Below are 27506 nucleotides of genomic sequence, written 5' to 3'. Positions count from 1 at the left end.
GCCTACCAGGGGGTTGGGGAGGGAGTGACCGTGGTCGGGATCCTGGCGGTCAGCATGCCGACGCCGGGATCTCGGCTGCCAGGATGCAAGTAGGGGGCGAGCACAACATAGCCACTTGTGGGCTCGCTGCGCTAACCATGCTGTGAGCTCGGTAGCTCACTGCGCTCGCCACTGGTTCTATTCCCACTCTATTGGTGTCGTGGGCACCCACGAGCGGGAATAGCCCTGTGCCCCATGGCGGCCGGGATCCCGGCTTTGGTATGCTAACCGCCGGGATCCCGACCGCCAGTCACCTGACTACATCCCCTTACAGAGTGTATTACTGTCATAAATATATAGCAATAACGGCAGCACTCACGGATCTCACACCAACAAAATATTCAAGACAAACTGTGCCAGTTCTGTTCGATCTTTCAGTCACTAGACTTTTTCAATATGTGTATATACAGTATACATACTGTATACACATGTTATATATATATATATATATATATATATATATATATATACATATATATATATATATATATATATGAGAGATGTGCACTTGAAATTTTTCGGGTTTTGTGTTTTGGTTTTGGGTTCGGTTCCGCGGCCGTGTTTTGGGTTCGACCGCGTTTTGGCAAAACCTCACCGAATTTTTTTTGTCGGATCCGGGTGTGTTTTGGATTCGGGTGTTTTTTTCAAAAAACACTAAAAAACAGCTTAAATCATAGAATTTGGGGGTCATTTTGATCCCAAAGTATTATTAACCTCAAAAACCATAATTTCCACTCATTTTCAGTCTATTCTGAACACCTCACACCTCACAATATTATTTTTAGTCCTAAAATTTGCACCGAGGTCGCTGGATGACTAAGCTAAGCGACCCTAGTGGCCGACACAAACACCTGGCCCATCTAGGAGTGGCACTGCAGTGTCACGCAGGATGGCCCTTCCAAAAAACACTCCCCAAACAGCACATGACGCAAAGAAAAAAAGAGGCGCAATGAGGTAGCTGTGTGAGTAAGCTAAGCGACCCTAGTGGCCGACACAAACACCTGGCCCATCTAGGAGTGGCACTGCAGTGTCACGCAGGATGGCCCTTCAAAAAAATACTCCCCAAACAGCACATGACGCAAAGAAAAATGAAAGAAAAAAGAGGTGCAAGATGGAATTGTCCTTGGGCCCTCCCACCCACCCTTATGTTGTATAAACAGGACATGCACACTTTAACCAACCTATCATTTCAGTGACAGGGTCTGCCACACGACTGTGACTGAAATGACGGGTTGGTTTGGACCCCCACCAAAAAAGAAGCAATTAATCTCTCCTTGCACAAACTGGCTCTACAGAGGCAAGATGTCCACCTCATCATCATCCTCCGATATATCACTGTGTACATCCCCCTCCTCACAGATTATCAATTCGTCCCCACTGGAATCCACCATCTCAGCTCCCTGTGTACTTTGTGGAGGCAATTGCTGCTGGTCAATGTCTCCACGGAGGAATTGATTATAATTCATTTTAATGAACATCGGCCTTGGTAGACGACGTTGTTGGCATTTCATCGTCTCGGCCATGACTAGTGGCAGCAGCTTCAGCACGAGTTGGAAGTCGATCTTGATCTTTCCCTATTTTTGGAACCTCAACATTTTTGTTCTCCATATTTTAATAGGCACAACTAAAAGGCACCTCAGGTAAACAATGGAGATGGATGGATACTAGTATACTTATGGATGACGAGCGACTGCCGACACAGAGGTAGCTACAGCCGTGGACTACCGTACTGTGTCTGCTGCTAATATAGACTGGATGATAATGAGATAAAATTAAAATATATATATATATCACACTAGTACTGTAGCCAGACAGGTATATATTATGTAATGACGGACCTGCTGGACACTGTCTGTCAGACTCAGCACTGCAGACTCCTAAAGTAAGCTACTAGTATCAAGAAGATAGAAAAAATAAAAAACACGGGTAGGTGGTATACAATTATGGATGGACGAGCGACTGCCGACACAGAGGTAGCTACAGCCGTGGACTACCGTACTGTGTCTGCTGCTAATATAGACTGGATGATAATGAGATAAAATTAAAATATATATATATATCACACTAGTACTGCAGCCGGACAGGTATATATTATGTAATGACGGACCTGCTGGACACTGTCTGTCAGCACTGCAGACTCCTAAAGTAAGCTACTAGTATCAAGAAGATAGAAAAAAAAAAAAACACGGGTAGGTGGTATACAATTATGGATGGACGAGCGACTGCCGACACAGAGGTAGCTACAGCCGTGGACTACCGTACTGTGTCTGCTGCTAATATAGACTGGATGATAATGAGATAAAATTAAAATATATATATATATCACACTAGTACTGCAGCCGGACAGGTATATATTATGTAATGACGGACCTGCTGGACACTGTCTGTCAGACTCAGCACTGCAGACTCCTAAAGTAAGCTACTAGTATCAAGAAGATAGAAAAAAAAAAAAAACACGGGTAGGTGGTATACAATTATGGATGGACGAGCGACTGCCGACACAGAGGTAGCTACAGCCGTGGACTACCGTACTGTGTCTGCTGCTAATATAGACTGGATGATAATGAGATAAAATTAAAATATATATATATATATATCACACTAGTACTGCAGCCGGACAGGTATATATTATGTAATGACGGACCTGCTGGACACTGTCAGCACTGCAGACTCCTAAAGTAAGCTACTAGTATCAAGAAGATAGAAAAAAAAAAAACCACGGGTAGGTGGTATACAATTATGGATGGAAGAGCGACTGCCGACACAGAGGTAGCTACAGCCGTGGACTACCGTACTGTGTCTGCTGCTAATATAGACTGGATGATAATGAGATAAAATTAAAATATATATATATATATATATCACACTAGTACTGCAGCCGGACAGGTATATATTATGTAATGACGGACCTGCTGGACACTGTCAGCACTGCAGACTCCTAAAGTAAGCTACTAGTATCAAGAAGATAGAAAAAAAAAAAAAAACACGGGTAGGTGGTATACAATTATGGATGGAAGAGCGACTGCCGACACAGAGGTAGCTACAGCCGTGGACTACCGTACTGTGTCTGCTGCTAATATAGACTGGATGATAATGAGATAAAATTAAAATATATATATATATATATCACACTAGTACTGCAGCCGGACAGGTATATATTATGTAATGACGGACCTGCTGGACACTGTCTGTCAGACTCAGCACTGCAGACTCCTAAAGTAAGCTACTAGTATCAAGAAGATACAAAAAAAAAAACCACTTGTCACAGTTATCACCCAACAGATAAACACTCCTACTTCTAAATCACACAGCCTTACCACGGAGCAAACAGTTTCTACAGTAGGCAATTAACCAGAGTTGCAATATGAAATAAAAGAACTTATATCTATGACATCACCTGCATATAGAAAACCAAACATACCCCTAGATGAACCACAGATCATATTACTTATAGACATCTTCCCTTCAGGCATTGACTGGAAGCTATGTAACTGCTTAAACATATACTTCAAAACCTTATTTCATAAATATATATGTCATAACTTATATGCAAGTTAAATGTTTTGTTTTGGCGCAGTGTTTACAGTACAATTTTTTTCTATGTGTATGTATGTATGTGTATGTGTGTGTATGCATGTGTATATATGGTATATGTGATTGTATTATTGGGAAAAACATTTATGTTTCTTGTTACTATGAATTTTAAGAATGATATTAACATTACTATTTATTTTCACAGTGTTTAAGCGCATATAGTTTGGACGATGATGAAATATTTATTTTTACTTTTTTCTACCCACAACATTCAACCCTGGTTGTATTTTTTATTACCAAATACATGTGGTGAATTTTTTTATTTTTAATTATTTATTTTTCATTTTGCAAATTGAACAGTGTCCATATAGAGTAGCAAAAATAAACATAGACAGTGGTGAATTTTTTAAACATTGTTCCTTTCTTTTTGCTACTGCCCGCTTAATTGAGTCACCTATTATTTCAGACAATCCCCTTCTAAATAACGCCAAGGACATACAACACAGAAGTAACGTATCTACCGACATAATTTAATTTTTCTCTACCTCATTTTCCTCATATTGCTGTTTTTTTTTTCTCTAAATATTATATTTTCAAACTTTAATGGTCATAACCCTTAATTTAATTTACCTGTAGTTACCCAAGGCTTATTGTACTATATTTCTATTGTATCAGTTTGCCATGTTTTTTTACATTCCCAGATTATTAGATTTCTGCATGTTTCTTTGTGTTCATCTTCAGCTGCAATATAATGAGGGGTTTGTTTTTTTCTGTATGTGTAGCTGAACAGGGGCATTAAGTCTCATCATCAGAAGGCCTAGTCTCCCTGGCTGCTCTGATTGGGTATTATCTCCTATATATGTGTTTCCCTACTCTCATTCCATGCTGGTCATAGTTCCTAGTTGCTGCAGGAGCCCTCATCACTCTGTTCCAATCCCGGGCTCTAAGCATCCATCGACAGTGCCAGATCTAGTGTCCAGTTTTTGCTCTGTACCAGCCTTCTATAAAATTACATTGCTGCATTATGTATCTTTATTTTTCTTTAGTATTAGTTAAGTACTAGATGCTACATATAGTACCATTCCTCCCAGCAAGGAGGTTATCTCAGTTAAGCTCTCCTCAGGATTAAATTTTCCCCAAGAGTGCCTCATCCCCTCAGTACTTTAGTTTTAGTTATTATGCAATGCAATTGTTTGCCCTCCCTTCACCCCACTGATCCTCACTGCCCATGTAATTCTCTTAGGGTTCAGTTCCTGCTGGCTTTGATTCAGGTCACCTAGGGGTTGAGCTCACACTACCGCCAGTGGCGTAAGTCCTGGTGGGCATCCCAGTACCGGTAGACATATAGAGTCTTATGGGAAAAGCGGCTCTTATAGTCAAGAAGACCTGCTGAGTGTGTTCTATGAGTCTCAATTCCAGGTGTACAGGGGTCACTGCTTGAAGACCAAAGCACTACTGAATTCCAAAGGAAGATCTCCATTCCAATTAACAGATATTTGACCATATAACAATATAAGAGTTTTATTACTGTAATGTCAAAGTCAACAAAGTGGTACAAGCATTATAAAACAATACAGGTTTGGTTTTGTGACAAGGTTGTCCCAAAGGGGGGGGAGAGTAGAACATATTTGGTATAGGCAAAGATATTGTTACTTGTTACTATCAATAGCTGTATGGCGCATATCACAGCAAGTTTATATTAGAGAAGATATAAAAGTGGAAAAAGTAAGAGTATGTAGTATAATAGATGGAGCAATATGAATGTTGCATGAAAGTTTGAAGACTAGAAGAAGGGTCCGTCTTCAGAAGGACGGAAGAAGGAGACTATTGTAGTAAGCAAGATAATGAGGTACCACCTAGTCATCCCACACACGACAATGATATTGCAATGTGAAAGGAAACTGTACAGTCCCACAAAAAAAAAAAAAAACAATATAAAGACATTGATTCCATGATTACTTGACAATGAACCACTATGAGAAATATAGAAATTATTCTGTTCCGATGGAAAAATAAAGATTGTATAATAGTGAAAGGTTAAACCTATGAAAATGTCCTTCCTTGTGGAAGGGAAAATGGATGTGAACCAGATAATAACGGTATCTGTAGAAATCTGTACAGATAACAAATAACAGTTTAGTTTTCTTTTCCTATGAATGTAAGGCAATGGGAAAGAATACCCCGCTCTACACAAGGACCTTTCCCAGGCGATATAGAATAATTCTATCCACCATATAAGAAATATGTTTTAGTATATTGTAAAGTGTTTAGTGGGCAGCCAGAAACACTGGTTGGCCACATTTTGATAGACAAATATGTATATTTGATCATGAGAGTCTAATCCACAAGCACACTGCCCTATAAATCTTTGACCTCAGAGAGTCCCAACATGGTAACAATTTTTGTTGTCAACAGTCACAGGGAACACAGTGTGGAGTTGGCGTAGTCTTGCATACACACCAGTTGATGTCTATTGCTCCACTAACCCTGTTCCCAAGAACCTGTTTCCATATTAGATTTTCATTAGCACATGCTCAGATTATAGAGTAAACCTGAAAGAAGATCATGCTGAAATAAATAACAGCACCACAGATATATATCTTAAAGGGAAAAGATACACCAGAGCGCAGTCTCCTCACAGGCAAACAGCAGTGCTGGGACCAGCTGGCATGATATGAAGCCTGGTGAGTTTATGAATGGTCCGCAATTCTCTTTTCGGATCTCCTTATACAGTAGATCACTGGGGAAGGACCAGGTCAAGGACTACCTCCACCTAGGAAAGTTGCTGAGAGAAACCCACCTGGAGAAGCTAAAAGCACCAACGAGGGGGGCTGATCTCACCCTAGGTTTGGAGGAACTGTTCTAAGGACAGTAAATAGTTTAATGCCTTGTTTGGTAAGGATGGTAAAATTAAAGAATGTGGGACAGATGAGAATGTCCTGCTGCCCTGAGCCTGATGAATAAAAGGAATCACAAATCCCTATAAGGTGTATTAAGTTTAAGAAAAGACCTGTCCATGATAGATTGGATGGCAGATAATATATTTCATACAAGATTGAACGAGGGGGGAAAAAGGATGTGAAGCGGAACCAGGTTCCTGGTGATGTGGCAAGTAAGGTAACAATTCACTTGTGGGTTCTATGTGACTGACAAAAAATTGTCCCTACATCATGGTCCATAATGGTTTAAGGAAAATAACATACAGTATGTTCCCCACACTGACCATGGCATATGAAAACATAATGAACAACGATAGGAATATGTACTAAATGATGTAAAAATAAGATACTGAAAAATAATCACCTATTAATTGACACACGCTTATCAATCCCTTGTCCCATGCTTATATGCTACACAATGCTACATGCTTATCCCATGTTTATAGAGCTAAAATAAAATTATTTACAATTAAACTACTATAAAACCATACCCGTACTGATATGCCTTTTGGCTTGTTATATAGACTTGTGATAGACCTGAGAAGTTTAACTTTTATAGACTAGCTACAATTATCAATGCACCAAGTACAGCTATAGCCCTCATAAATGAAGAACTCAGAGAAGTAAGAGATGGTATGATACCAAAATAGAGTAGCCATTGATAACACACTACTTAAAGCAGAAAGTGCTTGTGAACAATTCAAAGGAATGTGTTGTTTTAACATCTCAGATAATTATAATCCCATTGAACAAAAGGTGAAGTTGTTGCAGGGTATACAAGAACATATGACCCAATCGGCTAATTGGGACCCCTTTGAATGGATAGGAGCCGGAATCTCAAAATGGCTTTACCACATACTACACTATGTTATAATAATAATAATAATTTTTATCATTTATGTGACAATAAATGCATACCTGTTCTGGGGCGGTCAAGTGGGAGAGTACTCACAAGGCCGAAAAGAGAACCAAGATCCAAGCTTATGGTAATGACTCCTGTTACCTACACTGCAGTAACCCACACATAATGAATCAGTAGGTTATTACACATAGACAAGATTATCAGAAATATACCCTAATAGGTGCTTACACGCTCATGCATCATATGTACACTTAGGAAGAAGAAACCTCCACCTATATAGCCAAGTTGAAGAAACGAAGAATGCATTCTGTCGCTACCCCTTTCATTTCTCTTATCTATTTAAATTTTCTGGAGGGTTGAGACTTTTCGCATCGATACCCAATGGACTAGTGCCAGCGACTGCATCCAGAAGATGGATTTTCCTTTTACTATCTCACATCTCACACTCATTTGAATGAAAATGTTGAATTTCATAGATATTTGATTTACCATATGTTGTGTTTAGATAATAAACAAGAGAGAGGAATGATGAAGTAAAATCAAATATATAGATCTGTATTGCCTCAGAAATTAGGTTTTAAACTTTTAAGTAGACATCATGAAAGGGTCCCTTTAAATTCCAATGAATGATCAGTCTTCTTGCAGTGGAAAGTTTCTATCAACCTTTGGCCTAGCTCATGACTAAGAGAATAAGTGCATACGTGGTGCTTAGATAAAGACCCTCTTGTTTAGATAACCAGAACTTAATGACTTTTTATGGTTTTGATAAGCACATATCAGATGGACCTTCGGTTTTAGAAAAGAGCATCATGACATATGAACAGAGATGACCTTTCCGCTTATGAAGCATTTTAAGAAACTCCATTGGTTTTAATGGGAGATCCAAGACTTATGGGACCAACCTGCCATCCTCAGGAAAAGATCAGCCACTACATCTAAGCACAGCTGACCATATTTGGATTTCCTGTTTGTGATTACCAGCCAATCAATATTCCCCTTGCTATCTGAAGATACGCCCCATTGATTAATCAATTATGAACTATTGTATAATTCTGTACTATATATGTGAGCCTGAAATCCCCTGAAGGGACGGGCATCATTGGTGAAGTCTGTACAGGGTCACGTCTCTCTCTGCGCAGACAAAATAGGCGTGGCCTCTTTGATAATAAATTCTATATGCTGAATATCATCACTATGGAGACTCCCCACTTCTTTTAATTAATTCGGCATTAACAGTGGTATACAATTATGGATGGACGAGCGACTGCCGACACAGAGGTAGCTACAGCCGTGGACTACCGTACTGTGTCTGCTGCTAATATAGACTGGATGATAATGAGATAAAATTAAAATATATATATCACACTAGTACTGCAGCCGGACAGGTATATATTATGTAATGACGGACCTGCTGGACACTGTCTGCAGAATGCGTTTATAAAAACACCACACGACGAGTGTTTAACTTTTTCAGGCAGACAATCACAATATACTGGTGGTCAGCAGACAATCACAATACTGGTGGTCAGTGGTCACTGGTCAGTCACACTGGCAGTGGCACTCTGGCAGCAAAAGTGTGCACTGTACTTAAAATATGTACTCCTGCTATAACTGCTCCCCAGTCTCCCCCACAATTAAGCTGTGTGAGCAGTGAGCACTCAGCACAGTCAGATAATGATATACAGTATTACATATGATGCAGCACACTGGGCTGAGCACAGATATGGTATGTGACTGTGTCACACTGTGTATCGTTTTTTTTCAGGCAGAGAACGGATTAATTAAACTGGTGGTCACTGGTCACACTATCAGCAGCAAGTAGTACTCCTCCTAATAATATGCTCCCCAAAATTTTTGTCTCTCTCTAGTACTCTAGTCTAAACGGAGAGGACGCCAGCCACGTCCTCTCCCTATCAATCTCAATGCACGTGTGAAAATGGCGGCGATGCGCGGCTCCTTATATAGAATCCGAGTCTCGCGATAGAATCCGAGCCTCGCGAGAATCCGACAGCGGGATGATGACGTTCGGGCGCGCTCGGGTTAACCGAGCAAGGCGGGAAGATCCGAGTCGCTCGGCCCCGTGTAAAAAAACCTGAAGTTCGGGCGGGTTCGGATTCCAAGGAACCGAACCCGCTCATCTCTAATATATATATATATATATATAATAAGAATTTACTCACCGGTAATTCTTTTTCTCGTAGTCCGTAGTGGATGCTGGGAACTCCGTAAGGACCATGGGGAATAGACGGGCTCCGCAGGAGACTAGGCACTCTAAAGAAAAGATTAGGTACTATCTGGTGTTCACTGGCTCCTCCCTCTATGCCCCTCCTCCAGACCTCAGTTAGGGAAACTGTGCCCGGAAGAGCTGACATTACAAGGAAAGGATATTTTGAATCCAGGGTAAGACTCATACCAGCCACACCAATCACACCGTACAACTTGTGATAACCTTACCCAGTTAACAGTATGAACAACAACTGAGCCCCACTCAACGGATGGCTCATAACAACAACCCTTATTTAAGCAATAACTATATACACGTATTGCAGAAAGTCCGCACTTGGGACGGGCGCCCAGCATCCACTACGGACTACGAGAAATAGAATTACCGGTGAGTAAATTCTTATTTTCTCGGACGTCCTAGTGGATGCTGGAAACTCCGTAAGGACCATGGGGATTATACCAAAGCTCCCAAACGGGCGGGAGAGTGCGGATGACTCTGCAGCACCGAATGAGCAAACACAAGGTCCTCCTCAGCCAGGGTATCAAACTTGTAGAACTTTGCAAAGGTGTTTGAACCCGACCAAGTAGCCGCTCGGCAAAGCTGTAAAGCCGAGACCCCTCGGGCAGCCGCCCAAGAAGAGCCCACCTTCCTTGTGGAATGGGCTTTTACTGATTTTGGATGCGGCAATCCAGCCGCAGAATGAGCCAGCTGAATCGTGCTACAGATCCAGCGAGCAATAGTTTGCTTTGAAGCAGGAGCACCCAGCTTGTTGGGTGCATGCAGGATAAACAGCGAGTCAGTCTTCCTGACTCCAGCCGTTCTGGAAACATATATTTTCAAAGCCCTGACTACGTCCAGCAACTTGGAGTCCTCCAAGTCCCGAGTAGCCGCAGGCACCACAATAGGTTGGTTCAAATGAAACAATGATATCACCTTAGGGAGAAATTGGGGACGAATCCTCAATTCTGCCCTGTCCATATGGAAGATCAGATATGGGCTTTTACATGACAAAGCCGCCAATTCCGACACACGCCTAGCCGATGCTAAGGCCAACAGCATGACCACTTTCCACGTGAGATACTTTAGTTCCACGGCCTTAAGTGGCTCAAACCAGTGGGATTTCAGGAAATCCAACACAATGTTAAGATCCCAGGGTGCCACTGGTGGCACAAAAGGGGGCTGAATATGCAGCACTCCCTTAACAAACGTCTGAACCTCAGGCAGTGAAGCCAGTTCTTTTTGAAAGAAAATGGATAGGGACGAAATCTGGACCTTTATGGACCCCAATTTTAGGCCCATAGTCACCCCTGACTGTAGGAAGTGCAGGAAACGACCCAGCTGGAATTCCTCTGTAGGGGCCTTCCTGGCCTCACACCAAGCAACATATTTTCGCCATATACGGTGATAATGCTTTGCTGTCACGTCTTTCCTAGCCTTTATCAGCGTAGGAATAACTTCATCCGGAATGCCTTTTTCCGCTAGGATCCGGCGTTCAACCGCCATGCTGTCAAACGCAGCCGCAGTAAGTCTTGGAACAGACAGGGCCCTTGTTGCAGCAGGTCCTGTTTGAGAGGCAGAGGCCATGGGTCCTCTGTGCGCATTTCTTGCAATTCCGGGTACCAAGTCCTTCTTGGCCAATCCGGAACAATGAGTATTGTTCTTATTCCTCTCTTTCTTACTATTCTCAGTACCTTGGGTATGAGAGGAAGACGAGGAAACACATATACCGACTGGTACAACCACGGTGTCACTAGAGATGAGCACCGGAAATTTTTCGGGTTTTGTGTTTTGGTTTTGGGTTCGATTCCGCGGCCGTGTTTTGGGTTTGAACGTGTTTTGGCAAAACCTCACCGAATTTTTTTTGTCGGATTCGGGTGTGTTTTGGATTCGGGTGATTTTTTTTAAAAACCCTAAAAAACAGCTTAAATCATAGAATTTGGGGGTCATTTTGATCCCAAAGTATTATTAACCTCAATAACCATAATTTCCACTCATTTTCAGTCTATTCTGAACACCTCACACCTCACAATATTATTTTTAGTCCTAAAATTTGCACCGAGGTCGCTGGATGGCTAAGCTAAGCGACCCAAGTGGCCGACACAAACACCTGGCCCATCTAGGAGTGGCACTGCAGTGTCACGCAGGATGGCCCTTCCAAAAAACACTCCCCAAACAGCACATGACGCAAAGAAAAAAAGAGGCGCCATGAGGTAGCTGTGTGAGTAAGCTAAGCGACCCTAGTGGCCGACACAAACACCTGGCCCATCTAGGAGTGGCACTGCAGTGTCACGCAGGATGGCCCTTCCAAAAAACACTCCCCAAACAGCACATGACGCAAAGAAAAAAAGAGGCGCAATGAGGTAGCTGTGTGAGTAAGCTAAGCGACCCTAGTGGCCGACACAAACACCTCGCCCATCTAGGAGTGGCACTGCAGTGTCACGCAGGATGGCCCTTCCAAAAAACACTCCCCAAACAGCACATGACGCAAAGAAGAAAAGAGGCGCAATGAGGTAGCTGTGTGAGTAAGCTAAGCGACCCTAGTGGCCGACACAAACACCTGGCCCATCTAGGAGTGGCACTGCAGTGTCACGCAGGATGGCCCTTCCAAAAAACACCCCCCAAACAGCACATGACGCAAAGAAAAATGAAAGAAAAAAGAGGTGCAAGATGGAATTGTCCTTGGGCCCTCCCACCCACCCTTATGTTGTATAAACAGGACATGCACACTTTAACCAACCCATCATTTCAGTGACAGGGTCTGCCACACGACTGTGACTGAAATGACGGGTTGGTTTGGACCCCCACCAAAAAAGAAGCAATTAATCTCTCCTTGCACAAACTGGCTCTACAGAGGCAAGATGTCCACCTCATCATCATCCTCCGATATATCACCGTGTACATCCCCCTCCTCACAGATTATCAATTCGTCCCCACTGGAATCCACCATCTCAGCTCCCTGTGTACTTTGGGGAGGCAATTGCTGCTGGTCAATGTCTCCACGGAGGAATTGATTATAATTCATTTTAATGAACATCATCTTCTCCACATTTTCTGGATGTAACCTCGTACGCCGATTGCTGACAAGGTGAGCGGCGGCACTAAACACTCTTTCGGAGTACACACTTGTGGGAGGGCAACTTAGGTAGAATAAAGCCAGTTTGTGCAAGGGCCTCCAAATTGCCTCTTTTTCCTGCCAGTATAAGTACGGACTGTCTGACGTGCCTACTTGGATGCGGTCACTCATATAATCCTCCACCATTCTTTCAATGGGGAGAGAATCATATGCAGTGACAGTAGACGACATGTCCGTAATCGTTGGCAGGTCCTTCAGTCCGGACCAGATGTCAGCATCAGCAGTCGCTCCAGACTGCCCTGCATCACCGCCAGCGGGTGGGCTCGGAATTCTGAGCCTTTTCCTCGCACCCCCAGTTGCGGGAGAATGTGAAGGAGGAGATGTTGACAGGTCGCGTTCCGCTTGACTTGACAATTTTGTCACCAGCAGTTCTTTGAACCCCAGCAGACTTGTGTCTGCCGGAAAGAGAGATCCAAGGTAGGTTTTAAATCTAGGATCGAGCACGGTGGCCAAAATGTAGTGCTCTGATTTCAACAGATTGACCACCCGTGAATCCTTGTTAAGCGAATTAAGGGCTCCATCCACAAGTCCCACATGCCTAGCGGAATCGCTCTGTGTTAGCTCCTCCTTCAATGTCTCCAGTTCTTCTGCAAAAGCCTGATGAGGGGAATGACCTGACTCATGCTGGCAGTGTCTGAACTGACTTCACGTGTGGCAAGTTCAAAAGGTTGCAGAACCTTGCACAACGTTGAAATCATTCTCCACTGCGCTTGAGACAGGTGCATTCCACCTCCTATATCGTGCTCAGTTGTATAGGCTTGAATGGCCTTTTGCTGCTCCTCCAACCTCTGAAGCATATAGAGGGTTGAATTCCACCTCGTTACCACTTCTTGCTTCAGATGATGGCAGGGCAGGTTCAGGCGTTTTTGGTGGTGCTCCAGTCTTCTGTACATGGTGCCTGTACGCCGAAAGTGTCCCGCAATTCTTCTGGCCACCGACAGCATCTCTTGCACGCCCCTCTCGTTTTTTAAATAATTCTGCACCACCAAATTCAAGGTATGTGCAAAACATGGGACGTGCTGGAATTTGCCCAGATTTAATGCACACACAATATTGCTGGCGTTGTCCGATGCCACAAATCCACAGGAGAGTCCAATTGGGGTAAGCCATTCTGCGATGATCTTCCTCAGTTGCCGTAAGAGGTTTTTAGCTGTGTGCGTATTCTGGAAAGCGGTGATACAAAGCGTAGCCTGCCTAGGAAAGAGTTGGCGTTTGCGAGATGCTGCTACTGGTGCCGCCGCTGCTGTTCTTGCGGCGGGAGTCCATACATCTACCCAGTGGGCTGTCACAGTCATATAGTCCTGAGTCTGCCCTGCTCCACTTGTCCACATGTCCGTGGTTAAGTGGACATTGGGTACAACTGCATTTTTTAGGACACTGGTGAGTCTTTTTCTGAGGTCTGTGTACATTTTCGGTATCGCCTGCCTAGAGAAATGGAACCTAGATGGTATTTGGTACCGGGGACACAGTACCTCCAACAAGTCTCTAGTTGCCTCTGCAGTAATGATGGATACCAGAACCACGTTTCTCACCGCCCAGGATGCCAAGGCCTCAGTTATCCGCTTTGCAGCAGGATGACTGCTGTGATATTTCATCTTCCTCGCAAAGGACTGTTGGACAGTCAATTGCTTGGTGGAAGTAGTAAAAGTGGTCTTACGAGTACGACTTCCCCTCTGGTTTGACCATCGACTCCCAGCAGCAACAACAGCAGCGCCAGCAGCAGTAGGCGTTACACGCAAGGATGCATCGGAGGAATCCCAGGCAGGAGAGGACTCGTCAGAATTGCCAGTGACATGGCCTGCAGGACTATTGGCATTCCTGGGGAAGGAGGAAATTGACACTGAGGGAGTTGGTGGGGTGGTTTGCGTGAGCTTGGTTACAAGAGGAAGGGATTTACTGGTCAGTGGACTGCTTCCGCTGTCGCCCAAAGTTTTTGAACTTGTCACTGACTTATGATGAATGCGCTGCAGGTGACGTATAAGGGAGGATGTTCCGAGGTGGTTAACGTCCTTACCCCTACTTATTACAGCTTGACAAAGGCAACACACGGCTTGACAAATGTTGTCCGCATTTCTGTTGAAATACTTCCACACCGAAGAGCTGATTTTTTTGGTATTTTCACCAGGCATGTCAATGGCCCTATTCATCCCACGGACAACAGGTGTCTCACCGGGTGCCTGACTTAAACAAACCACCTCACCATCAGAATCCCCCTGGTCAATTTCCTCCCCAGCGCCATCAACACCCATATCCTCCTCATCCTGGTGTACTTCAACACTGACATCTTCAATCTGACTATCACGAACTGGACTGCGGGTGCTCCTTCCAGCACTTGCAGGGGGCGTGCAAATGGTGGAAGGCGCATGCTCTTCACGTCCAGTGTTGGGAAGGTCAGGCATCGCAAACGACACAATTGGACTCTCCTTGTGGATTTGTGATTTCGAAGAACGCACAGTTCTTTGCTGTGCTTTTGCCAGCTTGAGTCTTTTCATTTTTCTAGCGAGAGGCTGAGTGCTTCCATCCTCATGTGAAGCTGAACCACTAGCCATGAACATAGGCCAGGGCCTCAGCCGTTCCTTGCCACTCCGTGTGGTAAATGGCATATTGGCAAGTTTACGCTTCTCCTCCGACAATTTTATTTTAGATTTTTGAGTCCTTTTTTTACTGATATTTGGTGTTTTGGATTTTACATGCTCTGTACTATGACATTGGGCATCGGCCTTGGCAGACGACGTTGCTGGCATTTCATCGTCTCGGCCATGACTAGTGGCAGCAGCTTCAGCACGAGGTGGAAGTCGATCTTGATCTTTCCCTATTTTTGGAACCTCAACATTTTTGTTCTCCATATTTTAATAGGCACAACTAAAAGGCACCTCAGGTAAACAATGGAGATGGATGGATACTAGTATACTTATGGATTGACGAGCGACTGCCGACACAGAGGTAGCTACAGCCGTGGACTACCGTACTGCGTCTGCTGCTAATATAGACTGGATGATAATGAGATATAAAATATATATATATCACTACTGCAGCCGGACAGGTATATATTATATAATGACGGACCTGCTGGACACTGTCAGCTCAGCACTGCAGACTCCTAAAGTAAGCTACTAGTAGTATCAAGAAGATAGAAAAAAAAAAACACCACAGGTAGGTGGTATACAATTATGGATGGACTAGCGACTGCTGCCGACACAGAGGTAGCTACAGCCGTGGACTACCGTACTGCGTCTGCTGCTAATATAGACTGGATGATAATGAGATATAAAATATATATATATCACTACTGCAGCCGGACAGGTATATATTATATAATGACTGACCTGCTGGACACTGTCAGCTCAGCACTGCAGACTCCTAAAGTAAGCTACTAGTAGTATCAAGAAGATAGAAAAAAAAAACACCACAGGTAGGTGGTATACAATTATGGATGGACTAGCGACTGCTGCCGACACAGAGGTAGCTACAGCCGTGGACTACCATACTGCGTCTGCTGCTAATATAGACTGGATGATAATGAGATATAAAATATATATATATCACTACTGCAGCCGGACAGGTATATATTATATAATGACGGACCTGCTGGACACTGTCAGCTCAGCACTGCAGACTCCTAAAGTAAGCTACTAGTAGTATCAAGAAGATAGAAAAAAAAAAACACCACAGGTTGGTGGTATACAATTATGGATGGACTAGCGACTGCTGCTGACACAGAGGTAGCTACAGCCGTGGACTACCGTACTGCGTCTGCTGCTAATATAGACTGGATGATAATGAGATATAAAATATATATATATATCACTACTGCAGCCGGACAGGTATATATTATATAATGACGGACCTGCTGAACACTGTCAGCTCAGCACTGCAGTGCAGACTCCTAAAGTAAGCTACTAGTATCAAGAAGATAGAAAAAAAAAAACACCACGGGTAGGTGGTATACAATTATGGATGGACGAGCGACTGCCGACACAGAGGTAGCTACAGCCGTGGACTACCGTACTGCGTCTGCTGCTAATATAGACTGCATGATAATGAGATATAAAATATATATATATCACTACTGCAGCCGGACAGGTATATATTATATAATGACGGACCTGCTGGACACTGTCAGCTCAGCACTGCAGACTCCTAAAGTAAGCTACTAGTAGTATCAAGAAGATAGAAAAAAAAAAAACACCACAGGTAGGTGGTATACAATTATGGATGGACTAGCGACTGCTGCCGACACAGAGGTAGCTACAGCCGTGGACTACCGTACTGCGTCTGCTGCTAATATAGACTGGATGATAATGAGATATAAAATATATATATATCACTACTGCAGCCGGACAGTTATATATTATATAATGACGGACCTGCTGGACACTGTCAGCTCAGCACTGCAGTGCAGACTCCTAAAGTAAGCTACTAGTATCAAGAAGATAGAAGAAAAAAAAAAAAACACCACGGGTAGGTGGTATACAATTATGGATGGACGAGCGACTACCAACACAGAGGTAGCTACAGCCGTGGACTACCGTTCTGCGTCTGCTGCTAATAAAGACTGGATGATAATGAGATATAAAATATATATATATCACTACTGCAGCCGGACAGGTATATATTATATAATGACGGACCTGCTGGACACTGTCAGCTCAGCACTGCAGACTCCTAAAGTAAGCTACTAGTAGTATCAAGAAGATAGAAAAAAAAAAAAAACACCACAGGTAGGTGGTATACAATTATGGATGGACTAGTGACTGCCGACACAGAGGTAGCTACAGCCGTGGACTACCGTACTGCGTCTGCTGCTAATATAGACTGGATGATAATGAGATATAAAATATATATATATCACTACTGCAGCCGGACAGGTATATATTATATAATGACGGACCTGCTGGACATTGTCAGCAGAATGCGTTTATAGAATAAAAACACCACACGACGAGTGTTTAACTTTTTCAGGCAGACAATCACAATATACTGGTGGTCAGTGGTCACTGGTCAGTCACACTGGCACTGGCAGTGGCACTCTGGCAGCAAAAGTGTGCACTGTTAAAATATGTACTCCTGCTATAACTGCTCCCCAGTCTCCCCCACAATTAAGCTGTGTGAGCAGTGAGCACTCAGCACAGTCAGATATACAGTTTAACATAGATGATGCAGCACAGTCTGAGGGCACACTGAGGCTGAGCACAGATATGGTATGTGACTGTGTCACACTGTGTATCGTTTTTTTTCAGGCAGAGAACGGATTAATTAAACTGGTGGTCACTGGTCACACTATCAGCAAGTAGTACTCCGTCCTAATATGCTCCCCAAAATTAGTAAATCAAGTGTCTCTACTCTCTACTACTCTCTAGTCTACTCTAAACGGAGAGGACGCCAGCCACGTCCTCTCCCTATCAATCTCAATGCACATGTGAAAATGGCGGCGACGCGCGGCTCCTTATATAGAATCCGAGTCTCGCGATAGAATACGAGCCTCGCGAGAATCCGACAGCGGGATGATGACGTTCGGGCGCGCTCGGGTTAGCCGAGCAAGGCGGGAAGATCCGAGTCTGCCTCGGACCCGTGTAAAAAGCGTGAAGTTCGGGAGGGTTCGGTTTCCGAGAAACCGAACCCGCTCATCACTAGGTGTCACTAGGGCGTCCACAGCTATCGCCTGAGGGTCCCTTGACCTGGCGCAATATCTTTTTAGCTTTTTGTTGAGGCGGGACGCCATCATGTCCACCTGTGGCAGTTCCCATCGCTTTGCAATCTGTGTGAAGACTTCTTGATGAAGTCCCCACTCTCCCGGGTGGAGGTCGTGTCTGCTGAGGAAGTCTGCTTCCCAGTTGTCCACTCCCGGAATGAACACTGCTGACAGTGCTTGCACATGATTCTCCGCCCACCGAAGAATCTTTGTGGCTTCCGCCATTGCCATCCTGCTTCTTGTGCCGCCCTGGCGGTTTACATGGGCGACCGCCGTGATGTTGTCTGACTGAATCAGCACTGGCCGGTTTCGAAGCAGGGGCTCTGCTTGACTCAGGGCGTTGTAAATGGTCCTTAGTTCCAGTATATTTATGTGTAGAGAAGTCTCCAGACTTGACCACAGCCCTTGGAAGTTTCTTCCCTGAGTGACTGCCCCCCATCCTCGGAGGCTTGCATCCGTGGTCACCAGGACCCAGTCCTGTATGCCGAACCTGCGGTCCTCGAGAAGGTGAGCACTCTGCAGCCACCAGAGAAGAGAAACCCTGGCCCTTGGGGACAGGGTGATCAGCCGATGCATCTGAAGATGCGATCCGGACCACTTGTCCAACAGATCCCACTGAAAGATCCTCGCATGGAACCTGCCGAAGGGAATGGCTTCGTATGAAGCCACCATCTTTCCCAGGACTCGCGTGCAGTGATGCACCGATACCTGTTTTGGTTTCAGGAGGTCCCTGACCAGAGATGCTAATTCCTGGGCCTTCTCCACTGGGAGAAACACCTTCTTCTGTTCTGTGTCCAGAATCATGCCCAGGAAAAGCAGACGCGTCGTAGGAATAAGCTGTGACTTTGGAACATTCAGAATCCAGCCGTGCTGTTGCAACACTTCCTGAGAGAGTGCTACGCTGATCAACAACTGCTCCCTGGACCTCGCCTTTATGAGGAGATCGTCCAAGTACGGGATAATTATAACTCCCTTCTTCCGAAGGAGTATCATCATTTCGGCCATTACCTTGGTAAATATTCTCGGTGCCGTGGACAGACCAAACGGCAACGTCTGGAACTGGTAATGACAGTCCTGTACCACAAACCTGAGGTACTCCTGGTGAGGTGGGTAAATGGGGACATGCAAGTAAGCATCCTTGATGTCCAGCGACACCATAAAATCCCCCTCTTCCAGGCTTGCAATAACCGCTCTGAGCGATTCCATTTTGAACTTGAATTTCTTTATATAAGTGTTCAAGGATTTTAAATTCAAAATGGGTCTCACCGAACCGTCCGGTTTCGGTACCACAAACATTGTGGAATAGTAACACCTTCCCTGTTGAAGGAGGGGGACCCTGATAATCACTTGCTGGAGGTACAGCTTGTGAATTGCCGCCAGTACTACCTCCCTTTCCATGGGGGAAGCTGGCAAGGCTGATTTGAGGTAACGGCGGGGGGGGAGTCGCTTCGAATTCCAGCTTGTATCCCTGAGATACAATTTGTACAGCCCAGAGATCCACCTGTGAGCGAACCCACTGGTTGCTGAAGTTTCGGAGACGGGCCCCCACCGCACCTGGCTCCGCCTGTGGAGCCCCAACGTCATGCGGTAGACTTAGTGGAAGCAGGGGAGGACTTTTGTTCCTGGGAACTGGCTACATGGTGCAGCTTCTTACCTCTACCCCTGCCTCTGGCAAGAAAGGATGCACCCCTGACCCTCTTGCCTTTCTGAGAACGAAAGGACTGCATTTGATAATACGGTGCTTTCTTGGGCTGTGAGGAAACCTGAGGCAAGAAAGTCGACTTTCCAGCTGTGGCTGTGGACACGAGGTCCGATAGACCGTCCCCAAACAATTCCTCACCCTTATAAAGGCAAAACCTCCATGTGTTTTTTAGAATCAGCATCTCCTGTCCATTGCCGAGTCCATAAGACCCTCCTGGCAGAAATGGACATAGCATTAATTCTAGAGCCCAGCAGGCAAATGTCCCTCTGAGCATCCCGCATATATAAGACGACGTCTTTTATATGGCCCAGGGTTAGCAAAACAGTATCCCTGTAGAGGGAATCTATGTCGTCTGACAGAGTATCTGTCCATGCTGCTACAGCACTACACATCCAGGCTGAAGCAATAGCAGGTCTCAGTAGAGTACCAGAGTGTGTATACACTGACTTCAGGATAGCTCCCTTCTTTCTATCCGCAGGCTCCTTTAGGGCGGCTGTATCCTGAGACGGCAGGGCCACCTTTTTAGATAAGCGTGTCAGCGCCTTGTCCACCCTAGTGGATGTTTCCCAACGTAACCTGTCCGTTGGCGGGAAAGGGTACGCCATCAGTAACCTCTTAGAAATCACTAGTTTCTTATCAGGGGAACTCCACGCTTCTTCACACAATTCATTTAATTCATCAGATGGGGGAAAAGTCACTGGCTGCTTTTTCTCCCCAAACATATAAACCCTCTTGGTATTAACAGGGTTAATCTCAGAAATGTGTAATACATCTTTCATTGCAATAATCATGTATCGGATGGCCTTGGTCATTTTAGACTGTAAATGTGCCTCATCATCGTCGACACTGGAGTCGGACTCCGTGTCGACATCTGTGTCAACCATCTGAGATAGAGGGCGTTTATGAGCCCCTGACGGTTTCTGAGTCGCCTGGGCAGGCGCGGGCTGAGACCCCGGCTGTCCCAAGGCTGCAGCGTCATCAAACCTTTTATGTAAGGAGCTTACATTGTCGTTTAAGACCTTCCACATATCCATCCAATCAGGTGTCGGCCCCGACGGGGGCGACACCACACTTATCTGCCCTTGCTCCGCCTCCACGTAACCCTCCTCATCAAACATGTCGACACAGCCGTACCGACACACCGCACACACACAGGGAATGCTCAGACTGAGGACAGGACCCCACAAAGTCCTTTGGGGAGACAGAGAGAGAGTATGCCAGCACACACTACAGCGCTATATAACACAGGGATTTTCACTAATAATAAGTGATTACCCAATAGCTGCTTTATATGTCTTATTTGCGCCTAAATTTATGTGCCCCCCCTCTCTTTTTTACCCTTCTTGTACCTGGATCCTGCAGGGGAGAGCCTGGGGAGCTGCTTCCAGCGGAGCTGTGAAGGGAAAATGGCGCTGGTGTGCTGAGGAAGAAGGCCCCGCCCCCTCAGTGGCGGGCTTCTGTCCCGCTTTCTGTGTAAAAAAATGGCGGGTTTTTTTACATATATACAGTGCCAGACTGTATATATGTATTTTAATGCCAAAAGGTACTTCAATTGCTGCCCAGGGCGCCCCCCCCCCCCCAGCACCCTGCACCCTACAGTGACCGGAGTGTGTAAGTGTGCTGGGAGCAATGGCGCACAGCTGCGGTGCTGTGCGCTACCTTAAATGAAGACAGGAGTCTTCAGCCGCCGATTTCGTCGTCTTCAAGCTTCTGTTCTTCTGGCTCTGTGAGGGGGACGGCGGCGCGGCTCCGGGAATGGACGATCGAGGACAGGTGCTTGTGTTCGAACCCTCTGGAGCTAATGGTGTCCAGTAGCCTAAGAAGCACAAGCTAGCTGCAAGCAGGTAGGTTTGCTTCTCTCCCCTTAGTCCCACGTAGCAGTGAGTCTGTTGCCAGCAGAAGCTCACTGAAAATAAAAAACCTAACAAATACTTTCTTTACTAGTAAGCTCAGGATTGCCCACTAGGAGCACCCAGCTTTGGCCGGGCACAGATTCTAACTGAGGTCTGGAGGAGGGGCATAGAGGGAGGAGCCAGTGCACACCAGATAGTACCTAATCTTTTCTTTAGAGTGCCCAGTCTCCTGCGGAGACCCGTCTATTCCCCATGGTCCTTATGGAGTTCCCAGCATCCACTAGGACGTCAGAGAAATATATAATAACCACTATTTAAAATACATTTTAAATTAATAGCGTTATGCTATTTAATAAAATGTTCTTCACCTATTGTAATTTGTAATGTTTCCAGCCACACAGCAATATGAAGTAAGAGTGTACAATTGTTGCAGGCTTTTTGACAGCAGTGTAAATCTATGTCTTCAAGACCAGCAAAAATAGCAGCTATTAGAACATCTATTATCTTGGCTAACACATGTAAACTCTGCCTCAGGGTCTTCATTTCTCGCAAAACACAGAAATGCAGTTAAAATCCTGTGTGTTCACTTAATACAGGAGGATAAAACAATGGTGTAATCTCCAAACCTCATTTTTTATATATATTTATTAATTTACAACTAGCATAGTAGAGCATGCAACTTGTAAGAGGTCCTGGGGCTCAGGGGAACTTGCCCAGGGTAAAACTGTATCTTAAAGTTCAAATCTAATATCATTTATCAAGTCAGGTATATGGTTAACAAAACAGCGAGGATAAAATTATGGTGTAACTAGAAATTTTTCTCCCCCAAGCCACAAAATTTTCTAGCACCCTTCTCCCCCACCATTGGCATTCGGAAAATAAAGAATTTGCGTGTTCTCACTAAAAGGGGTGTGGCTTCGCTGCAAGAGGTGTGGCATTGCAGGAAAAGACTACCTTATACCCTAGTTTTGCAGTATGCACGCACAGACATTGGCCACCACAGGTAAAATAATAATCCTGATTCATGCCCCTTACATTATTTGTAATTTTTCCTACTTATAGTAATGCCCCTTAAATATTATGTCATACATCGCAATAGCTCTTGAACATTATGCCACACACCCTAATGCCCACTACAAAATATGACACACACCGTAATGCCCCTGACACATTATATCACACACCGTAATGCCTGTGACTGTGACACATTATACCACACACTGCAATGCATGTTATACATTATGCCACGCACCGTAATACCTGTGATACATTATGCCACACACCACAATGCCCCTGAGACATTATATTACATACCACAATGCCCATGATACAGTATATACCACACACCGTAATGCCTGTGACACATTATGCCACACACCACAATGCCCTTGAGACATTATATACCATACAGCAAAGCCCGTGATGCACTATATCACACACCAGAATTCCTGTGAAACATTATGCCACACACAGCGATGCCCGTTATACATTATGCCAAACACCACAATGACCGTTATACATTATGCCACACACTGCAATGTCCGTGATACATTATGCCACACACCGCAATGTCCGTGATACATTATGCCACACACCGCAATGTCCGTGATACATTATGCCACACACCGCAATGTCCGTGATCATTATGCCACACTGCAATGCCCATTACACATTATGCCCCACAGTAAGGCTTCTAATTACTTTTAAATTACCTGCTCGTTACCAGGGGTTTCATGCTCTTGGTTCCATGCTCGTTGCCAGGAGTTTTCATGCTTAGGGTGTTTGCTCGTTACCGGGGGTAGTACTTGCTGTCAGGGGTTTCATGTGCTGGGTGTCATGCTCATTGCTAGGGATTTCATGCGCTGGGTGTCATGCTCGTTGCCATGGGGTAATGCTTGTTGACAGGGGTTTCAAGCGCTGGGTGTGTAATGCTTGTTGCCAGGGGTTTTCATGCTAGTTGCTAAGGGGTAATGCTTGTTGCCAGGGGTTTTATGCGCTGGGTGTGTAATGCTCATTGCCAAGGGGTAATGCTTGTTGCCAGGGGTTTCATGCCCTGGGTGTGTAATGCTTATTGCCAAGGGGTAATGCTTGTTGGCAGGGGTTTCATGCAGGAATTACACCCAGTGTAATGCAGCCCTGCAACTCCAAGCCTCCGCAGTGGCTGCGGGGGGTGAAAATTACGCTACTGCGTGTAATTCCGACTAACGTGTCAGATTGCTACTAATGCAATTAGCAAATTGCCCTCTTGGATACCGGCTGGGCATGTTGCAGACATTGTAGAGGATATGATATTATGATGATGGTTGCAGTATCTCATCACAATTTTGCAATGGAGACTCGGGGGTAAATATACTAATATTTGTTTGGGGGGGGGGGTTCCACTCCCCCAGTGAACCCTGGCCAGGGCTGACTACTTCGTCAGAAAACGCTATGGCCACAGGGACCAGTATAAATGTGTTCCCCAGCGGTTGTATTACCTCCTTGGCTAGTGGAGCCTGATGCTGGTTTTAAAATATGTCTTCCACTCCTCCCCTCCCCCCCATATTTTTTAAACCAGGATCAGTCCAAGAGCTGGCTGTTTAAATACAGGGGGACCACACACAATTGTCCTCGGTATTTTTAGAACCAGGACCGTCTGGAGCCCCAGGGCTGGTTATGCTTAGGAGGCTGGACCTTGCGTGTTTTTTTGTATTAGTGTGTATTAGTCTGAGTCTGAGTCGCGCAATAACCACTCACCCCGGCGGATTAACCAGGTTGAAACGGAGCCAGGGTGTGAAATCGGTTCGCATGACAGTTTGTGATAGTGTAGACCACTTGGATGAGAAGGGCGAAATATTTATCAAACTGAGAACACAGCATACGAACAAGGTGGCCATAGTCAAAATAGACTCAGGGGCGAAGTGCAGTGTCATATCCTACAAACAACTACGTGAAATAGATCCAACTGCGCAGATAAACCCACAAGACAAGATCAACTTGATAGCTTATGGTGGCCAGTTCACCACCACACTGGGTACCACAAAGCTAAAGTTTACCCATGCTGATTTGCTATTCCACATTGTGGATCAAAAGGTTAAACCACTGCTAGGCCTCCCTGACAGTATGAAGCTAGGCCTTCTCAAGTTGGGGCCTGAGGTACACGCAATACAGATGACCGTCCCAGAGATTAAAGACTTTCAGGATTTATTTGATTGCAGTACACTTGGCAAGCTTTCTGTTGTTTACCATATGAGGCTGGATGACTCCATTGTACCTACTGTTCCTATCACAATGAAAGACAAAATCATTAAAGAGATCCACAGAATGACTCAATTGGGTGTCATTGCCCCCATAGAGGAAGCAACACAGTGGGTGTCCGCCATGGTGGCCGCATCAAAAAAGGATGGGACTGTACGTCTTTGTATTGATCCAGTACACTTGAACAAAGCACTGCTGCGTCCATATCAACCTCTCCGCACCATCGAGCAAGTGATTGCTGACATGCCAGGTGCCACAGTTTTCAGTAACCTGGATGCAAAGTGCGGATTCTGACAAATCCCTTTGAACAGAGCTTCGTCCCTGCTCACCACTTTCATGACCCCGATAGGGCGGTATGTCTTCCTTTGCATGCCCTATGGAATCACTACGGGCAGTGAGGTCTTCCAGCGTTGCATGGAGCAACTGTTTGCAGGCTATCCCTGGGAAAACATTGTTGATGACATCCTGGTATGGGGCCGCATCAAGGAAGAACACGACCAGCGGCTGCACAAGGTAGTTGAACGGGCCCGTGCTTTGAACCTCAAGCTCAACCCAGACAAATGCAAGTTTAGAGTTTCAGAAGTGGCGTACGTGGGGCACGTGCTCACTAGTCAAGGTATCAAACCGGACCCAAATAAAATCATGGCCATCCAGCAAATGCCGCTTCCAGCTGACCAACAGGCACTGCAGCGCTTCCCGGGGATGACCAACTACCTGTCTAAATTTGTTCCGCAATACAGTGAAATCACAGCACCTTTGTGGCGGCTACTACACCAGGTCTCAGAATGGTGCTGGCTGGACGCACACACGGCTACTGTTGATCGATTGAAACATGCTGACAAATCCACCGGTCCTGCAATACTTCAACGTGCATGATCCGGTAGTCCTCTCTGCCGACACTTCACAGAGTGGTATAGGGGCCGTGTGCCTCCAACACCGCAGACTGGTGGCTTTTGCTTCCAGGGCTCTCTTGTGACACTGAAACCAGGTATGCACAAATTGAGAAAGAACTGTTGGCACTGGTGTTCGCCTGCAACCGTTTCCATGACTTCATCTATGGCCGTCCTGTCACGGTGGAAACCAATCATCAGCCTCTCATCACCATACTGAAGAAGCCCATCCACTCTGCATCTTCCCGTATTCAGGGCATGATGCTCAAGCTGCAGCGGTACAACCTGGATGTTATATATGAATGAGGCAAAGAAATGTACGTTGCTGATGCTCTGTCTCGCGCCTTCCTTTCGACTACTGACATGAACGCTGCTGAGGATGACTATGAGGTCATGGCTGTGGAGGTGCTCTCTACCAAGCGGCTGGAAGAGCTGCATGCTGCTACACTTGCGGATGATCTTTGCCAGTGTCTCTCTGCTGTAATTCTCAACGGCTGGCCATCTTCTTCCAAGGAACTGCCGCACTGCCTTCGCTCCTTCTATTGTATGAGAGATGAGCTCACCGTGTCTGATGGTGTCATCCTGTGGGGTCATCACTTGGTGATTCTAGCTGTCCTTCAGAAGTTTTACACCCAGCAGATGCACCAGGGCCATGCCGGCCTGGAGGCTTCCAAGCGTAGGGCCCGTGAAACCACGTTCTGGCCCTCCATGTACGGTGACATTGACCGTGTTGTCTCGTTTTGTGCACCCTGCAATGCCTTGCGTCCACACCTGCCACAGGAGCCCATGCTGCTCCATGAAATTCCTGATCTTCCTTGGTCCATTCTTGCGGTTGATCTATTCAAATGGAGGGGGAAGGAGTACCTGGTACTAGATGACTCCTTTTCAGGATGGTTCGAGATAAACTACTTGCCCAGCACCACAAGTCAAATGGTCATTGCAAAGCTGAAGAGACACTTTGCAGCACATGGCACCCCACAGCAGCTGATTACTGATAATGCCATGCAATTCAAGAGTAGAGAGTTCAAGGACTTTGTGAATACATGGGACTTCCAGCACATCACTAGTAGTCCACACTACCCACAGTCAAATGGATTGGCAGAGCGTGCAGTCCACTCTGCAAAGCACCTAATGGAGAAGTGTGCACAAGTTGGATCGGACATATACTTGGCACTGTTAAACTTGAGAAACACACCCCGAGATGGACTTCCATCCCTTGCACAGTGCCTATTAGCACGGCGCACCCACACAGGCATCCCAATGGCAAAGCAGCTCCTGCAACCCAGAGTAGAGCCACAGGTAAGGGAGAACATCAGCAAGTGCAGAAGGCTGCCAAAGCTTCTTATGACAGATCAGCATATCGCTTGCCCCCACTGTCTCCAGGCCAGCCTGTCCGCATGC

The sequence above is a fragment of the Pseudophryne corroboree genome, chromosome 8 (assembly GCF_028390025.1).
Source record: "Pseudophryne corroboree isolate aPseCor3 chromosome 8, aPseCor3.hap2, whole genome shotgun sequence".
In the NCBI taxonomy this organism is placed as follows: domain Eukaryota; kingdom Metazoa; phylum Chordata; class Amphibia; order Anura; family Myobatrachidae; genus Pseudophryne; species Pseudophryne corroboree.
The sequence above is the reverse complement of the archived record's forward strand: the minus strand, read 5'-3'. Positions refer to the sequence as shown.